Below are 7,865 nucleotides of genomic sequence, written 5' to 3' on the forward strand. Positions count from 1 at the left end.
GCTTGCACGCTGAGCCGTCTCGATGAGGTCGGTGCAGATGTACGGCTCAGGGCCCGGTTCACCGATCTTGCCAATGAAGACATGAATTCCTCCAAAGGGGACTCGATACCCGTACTCGATTGAGCCGGCGTCGGGGCCCAGCCTGCGTCGTCGATGTAGAGCTTGCCGCGATGATTCTTGGTCATCCGCCCCACTGCGTATCCCTTGAGTCCTTCAAAATTGCCCTCTAAGAACTCAAAACCATCGTGCGATAGCCCCATAGTGGGCGCCAACTGTCATGGAATTGTCACGTCAGATGTCCTAGTGTGAGGACTTAGTGGTGGAGCCATCGCAATGAGATTAGCTTAAAGGGGTTAAACCAGACAAAGGACACGGGGAGTTTATACTGGTTCGGCCCCTTGCGGTGAAGGTAAAAGCCTACGATCCAGTTGTGGTGGAATTGCTAGGGTTTCGATAACCAGGAAGCGAATACACGTAACCTGGCTCTCGAGTTGTTGTTTCTTGTCCCTAAACCGCCGCCGGGTCGTCCCTTTATATACACAGGTTGACGCCCGTCGGTCTACAGAATCCCGAGGCCGGGTCATAAACGTGTTCGGCTTGGTATCTTTTCTTTCCTACCTTACATTACAAGTTACACGCCTATGGCGGTTTATGTGTATGGGCCCTAACCCGCCTCTGAGCTTTGGGCTTCCTTGTTAAGTTTCCTTCATAAGTCACCGTCTTCTATAACTTCATGGGCTTCAGTATTGGCAATCTCTCTGAGGATAAACCGGCCCCTCCTGGGCGGTTTATACCCACCAGTTATATCCCCAATAGTTAGCATCATGGATATTCAAAGAGTTCATACCAACAACATTGCAATCATGCTCATCATTTATGCCAAGCATTTTATTGACTTCTTCTTCTAACAATTGAGCACAATTTTCCGATCCATCATTTTCAAGAATGATATTATAAAGCTGATCAATAATATGATGCAACCTCAATTCCATTTTTTGTAGTTTTCTTTTGTAAACCAAACTAGTGATAAAACAAGAAAGTAAAAGATTCAATTGCAAGATCTAAAGATATACCTTCAAGCACTCACCTCCTCGGTAACATCGCCAGAAAAGAGCTTCGTTGACGGGGTGTGAGTGGCGCTTACCTAGCCTCCCCGACAACGGCACCAGAAAATAGCTTGATGTCTACCACGCAACTTGTTCTTGTAGACTTGTTTTGGGCCTCCAAGCGTAGAGTTTTGTAGAACAACAACAATTTTCCCTCAAGTGGATGACCTAAGGTTTATCAATCCACGGGAGGCGTAGGATGAAGATGGCCTCTCTCAAACAACCCTGCAACCAAATAATAAAAAGTCTCTTGTGTCCGCAACACACCCAATACAATGGAAAATTGTATAGGTGCACTAGTTCGGCGAAGAGATGGTGATAAAAGTGTAATATGGATGGTAGAAATATATTTTTATAATCTGAATAAATAAAAACAGCATGGTAGGAAACAGTAAACGGGCATAGAAACGGTATTGCAATGCTTAGAAACAAGGCCTAGAGTCCGTACTTTCGCTAGTGCAATCTCTCAACAATGCTAATATAATTGGATCACATAACCATCCCTCAACGTGCGATGAAGAATCAATCCAAAGTTCCTATCTAGTGGAGAACATAAGAAGAAATCGTTTGTAGGGTACGAAACCACCTCGAAGCTATTCTTTCTGATTGATCTATCCAAGAGTTCATACTAAAATAACACCAAATAATTTCAGATTCATAATACTCAATCCAACACAAAGAACCTCAAAGAGTGCCCCAATATTTCTACCAGAGAAATAAAAGACGAGAACATGTATCAACCCCCATGCATAGATTACCCCAATGTCACCGCGGGAATCCGCGAGTTGAATGCCAAAACACATATCAAGTGAATCAATAAGATACTCCATTGTCACCATGAGTATTCATATGCAAGACATATATCAAGTGCTCTCAAATCCATAAAAGTATTCAATCCGATAACAACGAAGTTTCAAAGGGAAAAACTCAATTTATCAGAAAAGATAGAGAGGGGAAAACACCATATGATCCAACTACATTAACAAATCCCGCGATACATCAAGATTGTGCCATCTCAAGAAAATGAGAGAGAGAGAGATTAAACACATAGCTACTAGTAAAAACCCTCAGCCCCGAGGGTGGACTACTCCCTCCTCATCGTGGTGGCCGCCGGGATGATGAAGATGGCCACCGGTGATGATCTTCCCCTCCAGCGGAGTGCCAGAACGGGGTCTAGATTAGTTTTTGGTGGCTAAAGAGGCCCGCAGTGGTGCAACTTCTGATCTAGGGTAACCCCAAGGGTTTTTGGAATATTTGGGAATTTATAGGGCGAAGAAGGGGTGCGGGAGGCCACCGAGGTGGGCACAACCCACCTGGGCGTGCCTGGGCCCCCAGGCGCGCCCTAGTGGGTTGTGCCCCCTCGGGGCACCCCCCCAGGTGCGCCCTAGTGGGTTGTGCCCCCTCGAGGCACCCCAAGGTGCTGCTCTGGCCATTTGGATGTCTTCTGGTAGATAAAAAATCCACAAAAAGTTTCGTGGTGTTTGGACTCCGTTTGATATTGATTTCCTGTTATGTAAAAAAACAAGCAAAAAACAGCAACTTGCACTTAGCACTGGATCAATAGGTTACTTCCCAAAAATGATACAAAGTTTCTATAAAATGATTGTAAAACATCCAAGAATGATAATATAACAACATGAATACTTCATAAATTACAGATACATTGGAGACGTATCAATAGCAACCTTTATTATGCAGTCTGTTGCTTTTATTATTTTGCCATCACAAGTTTGTACAACGCTCAATTTTCTCTTACACTAAATGATCCAACACATTTATAAGCAATTTTTGTGGCCTTATTGCACCGATGAAAAGTTACTTGAAGGATCACACTCAATCCATAGGTAGGTACGTATGGTGGACTCTCAAAATAAGATTTAGGTTTAAGGGTTTTTGTATGCACAAGTAGTATCTCTACCTAGTGCGGAGTTTTTGGCTAGGAAAGATATTGAGCAAGCACCAAATGTTGAAGGATCTATGACAATATAACTTCTATGTGAATATGAACAAACATAAATCATTACGTTGTCTTCCTTGTCCAACGTCATCAATTTTGACTCATAATATTTAATGATGGCTCACAATCATAAAAGATGTCCAAGATAGTGTATTTGCATGTGAATCTTTTCTTCCCTTATAATTTTTTTTCATGAATTGCATTATTGGCCAATGCTATGTTTGTCAATATCCAATAAATATCACCACTTATACTTTTCCTAATGTGATGACATTACTTACCATAAGATTAGCATACGATCTTTTTCATTTATTTTCCTTTCTTTTTATTGAAGCATAAAAGTAAAGAAGCAAAATTCAAGCTACTCTTTATTATATATCTCGCACATGATTACATAGATCAATCACAAAGCAAGCACTCGAAAATAAATCAAACTAAACTTTTATTCAACTAAATCATAGGATAACTAAAGATCGAACTAAAATAGATAAAGGCAAAGATAGTGGTGGTGATATGATACTGGGGCACCTCGCCCAAGCTTGGCACAAGCCAAGGGGAGTGCCCATACCATGAACTCAAGTTTCTTTTGTTGGAGAAGATGATGATGGTGGTGGTGAAGTAGTAGCGGGCTTCTTCCTCAGCTTATGCTTGAGGATGGAATTTTCCTCCTTCAAATAATTGATCTCCTACTCAAGCTTTAATATTGTTTTGCATAATTCTTGCTTGTTTTCCTGCAAGAGACGAAAAGAGATAAATTAGATCTTAGGTTAATTTTCTTTATTAGGGAGACTTGACTTCTTGAATTCCACATGCATATCCCCAGGTTGGGGTAATGGAACTTCATCTTCATCTGAGCTTGTCTCTTCTTTCCCCTTCGGATCATAGTCTTCTTATTCCTCCATGGTCCAACCATAATGTTCCACATCTCCTTAAACCTTGGGGTTTGCAATATAATCAGCAACATAGCTCTCACCCTCCATGTCTTAAGATGACATATTTTCAGATCTGTCAGACAACAGCAAGAAAGAAGAATAGAAAATTTCTCCGCAATGAAGTGGTCAATACGGTCAGGGGGTATATAAATATTTTTTTATCTTGGGAAACAAGCAAACGAGAGGAAAACAGAGTCGAGAAGGTTCCCGAGGTGGGCACAACCCACTTGGGTGCGCCAGGGGGCCCAGGCGTTCCCTGGTGTGTTTTGCCCTCCTCAGTTGCCTTCCTGGTTGTTTATTATTTTCCTAATTTTTGAAATATTCCAAAACTGGCAGAAAATATTTTTGCAGATTTTTCGGAGTCCGTTTACTTACCGTAACACGTACCTCCTCTTTCTTTTAGTATTTTGGAGTGTTCTGGAAGGTTTCTTTTATGTGTTCCTCTTGTTTCATGGTTTGAATAATATTGCTTTCAACATTAATAGGCATACCTGAAATATAGTGTTTAATTCTTTTGCCCATTGACCACCTTAGGGTTAGTACCTTCGGCATTATTAATCTTGATAGCTCCACCGCAATAAACCTCTTCGATAATATATGGTCCTTCCAATTTAGAGAGAAGTTTTCCTATAAATAATCTGAAACAAGAGTTGTACAGAAGAACATATTCTCCAACTTTGAATTCCCGCTTTTGGATTCTTTTGTGATGCCATCTTTTAACTTTCTCTTTAAATAATTTGGCCTTTTCATAAGCTTGGGTTCTCCATTCATCTAATGAGATGGTATGAAATAACCTCTTTCCACTGGCAAGTTTGAAATCATAGTTGAGTTCTTTAATTGCCCAATATGCTTTATGTTCTAACTCAAGAGGCAAATGATAAGCTTTTCCATAAACCATTTTATACGGAGATATACCCATAGGATTTTATATGCTGTTCTGTAGGCCCAAAGTGCATCATCCAATTTCTTAGACCAATTCTTCCGAGACCTATTAATAGTCTTCTATAATATCAATTTTATTTCTATATTGCTAAGTTCAACTTGACCACTAGATTGAGGATGATAGGGTGATGAAATTCTATGGTTAACATCATATTTATCAAGCATTTTGTGGAAAGCACCATGAATAAAGTGTGAACCACCATCAGCCATTAAATATCTAGGGACTCCTAACCTCGGGGAAATAACTTCTTTAAGAATTTTAATGGAAGTGTTATGATCAACACTACTAGTTGGAATAGCTTCTACCCAATTAGTAACAAAATCAACAACAACCAAAATATCTGTATACCATTAGAAGAAGGTATGGCAATGCATAATTCACATATATGGTAATTAGACACTGAACAGGTGGCATTCACACAAAGCATGTCTAAACTAATCAGATGACATAGCAATGTGAGACACCATACACATGATATGAGCAACATAACCCTGCCAAGTTAGAGCATACACCTCAGGGGGGGAGTAGGACTGGTCATCTGTCTCTGAATCCTCCTCTGAGGAGCTATCCGTAACCAGTGAGATATGCGCTTCATCGGATAGCATAGTCTGCTCTGAAGACCTTGTTTTCACTCCAGAATTTGTCATCACCGTGTCAAATGGCTGATGCACACGAAGAGCAGTTGAATGTACTAACATTGTTGACAAATTTAATATGTAAAAGAAAAAAAGGATGGCCTGATATAATTTACATATAAGATGACTGGCTAAGCAGGATGACATTGAAAAATTCACATATATGATGCCTGGCTAAACAAGATGGCGTTGCATAATTCACATAAACGATGAATAAACTAAACAGATGGCATTCACACAAAGGATGTCTAAACTAAGCAGATGAAATATTTGATGTATAAAGTAAGCAATGCAAGTCACCATATGCATGATATAACCAACATTAGCATGCCAAGGTAGAGAGAAGACCTCAGGGGGTAAATAGGAGTTGTCTTCTCCTTCTGAATCCCCCTCAGAACAGATTTCTTCCTCTCGATTACAATCCAAAATGCATGGAGGGGGGATGCCTTTGCGCCTACCATGGAGCAACGTCTGCATGAAATTTTATTGCCATGCAAGGCTCATCTCTTTTGCTCTACGTGTTCAGTTCCATTGTTTACAATAACTGTCATGCATAGGAATAAAACATAGTGAGATTATGTAAGGAGTGCATGCGGAAATCCAGAGTGATGGTAGCAACCTGTGGATAGACCCAAAACCAATAATAGCAGGCAGATAATGGCTTCCGTTAAAAAATACAGATAATGGCTTCTTTACTATTTGTTTCCCACCCAACATGAAACTCATAGTAGACACCGGAGATTAACCAGATAGTAGATAGATACTATTGATTGCGGCTGCGATATGTACCCCACAACCATTTAAAAACTCAAGTTTGACCATTAGTTTGGAGCTGACTCAGAGTCTAGTCGGTGAACAGGACGATAAAGTAGCATGTAATATTAAGCGATGCATAATGTAAGCAGACATGAAAGAGTGCGACCTCTCTTGCGGACTCGTGTAGTCCTCGAGGTCATCTGCTCGGTTGATGATGGTAACGCAGTTTTCATGGCTGCCGGCGGTGGGGAAGAAGATCTGAGGCGGCGAAAGACAGTCTGGAAGCCGGATCCCTGTTGTGCTGGACCCTTCTATCGTTGGAGCAGCTAAGCTGGGGTGGACGCCGGCGCAGCAGGAGCCGGACATACCACACAAGGTTTTCTTTGACAACTATCTATAAGAGAAGTAATTCTGTAAGGGTTCATTTGAATTGGAGGATTCCAACAATGCAGGGGTAGGAAATAGATAGGAATAGGATAGGAATGCATGTGCAAAACAGAGAATTTAAAAACACAGGATTTCTGCCAATCTGGGTGTTTGATTCACAACAATTGGAAGATCACAGGATGCAAAGAAGCATGGTGAGATTAAGTCAAACCACAAGAAAATGTACGGTTATAATGCTATTATGGTACTATCTCTTAGTCTTGTGCTTTATGAATAGGAATTTGAAAAGGAGGACAAGTGAAAATTAAAATTCCTACGTTTTCTCTTTCAAGGAGACACTAAAGGAAGAAATCCTATAGTTTTCCTTTGCTCCATTCCTTAGAACCAAATTCATGAATAGTAGTACCATAGGAAACTTTCCAATTCCTATGTTTTTCGTTCACTTTTCCTTTCAAGAACTGGCGATTCTAATAGGCAGGCTTGAGCAAGGAAAAGCCTACACTAAAAAAGAGATGCAACAAGTGTACAACCTCTTTGGCGAAGCCATGTCGATCTCAGCGTGATTGGGTTGGCCGGTGAGGATGCTCCCGCTAACTTGGCTGTCGGAGGAGGGGAAGAAGATCTTAGGCGTCTGGAGATGGAGACCGAGGTACTGCTCCGTTGTGATAGAGGGTTTCGTCGTTGGAGCAGCTTCGGTGAGTTGTACGACGCCAAGGCTGAAGCAGGACAAGAGAGACAACGTTAACCTAAGTGGAATTATAATAGCATCTCCAATAGATGACATAAAATACATAACCACAGAGTGCTAGATGTAAAATACATCAGCCGCTCATCTCTGAACTTAACTGTCGAAACTAAATTTAACTGTCGAAACTGAACTTAACTATTGAAACTGAATTTTGCTATCGAGACTGAGTTTTACTGCCGAAACTGAACGCACTAGCAAGGTGAGGCTACACGTCAGTCGATTTTCATCTCTAGTCAGTCGATTTTGCAGCCGTTGGATATGAAATCAAGGGCCTGCAGTTCATCTTCAACCTCCACCCCCTAAGCCGCCAGCCACCACCGGCTAAACAGCAGCCCCCCGCCGCCCGTGGCCCATGGTGCGCCGCCCTGCCAGCCCCGAAAGCACTCCCCACCGCCGGTCCG

This window comes from Triticum aestivum, chromosome 1B (assembly GCF_018294505.1).
Source record: "Triticum aestivum cultivar Chinese Spring chromosome 1B, IWGSC CS RefSeq v2.1, whole genome shotgun sequence".
NCBI classification, from domain to species: Eukaryota; Viridiplantae; Streptophyta; class Magnoliopsida; order Poales; family Poaceae; genus Triticum; species Triticum aestivum.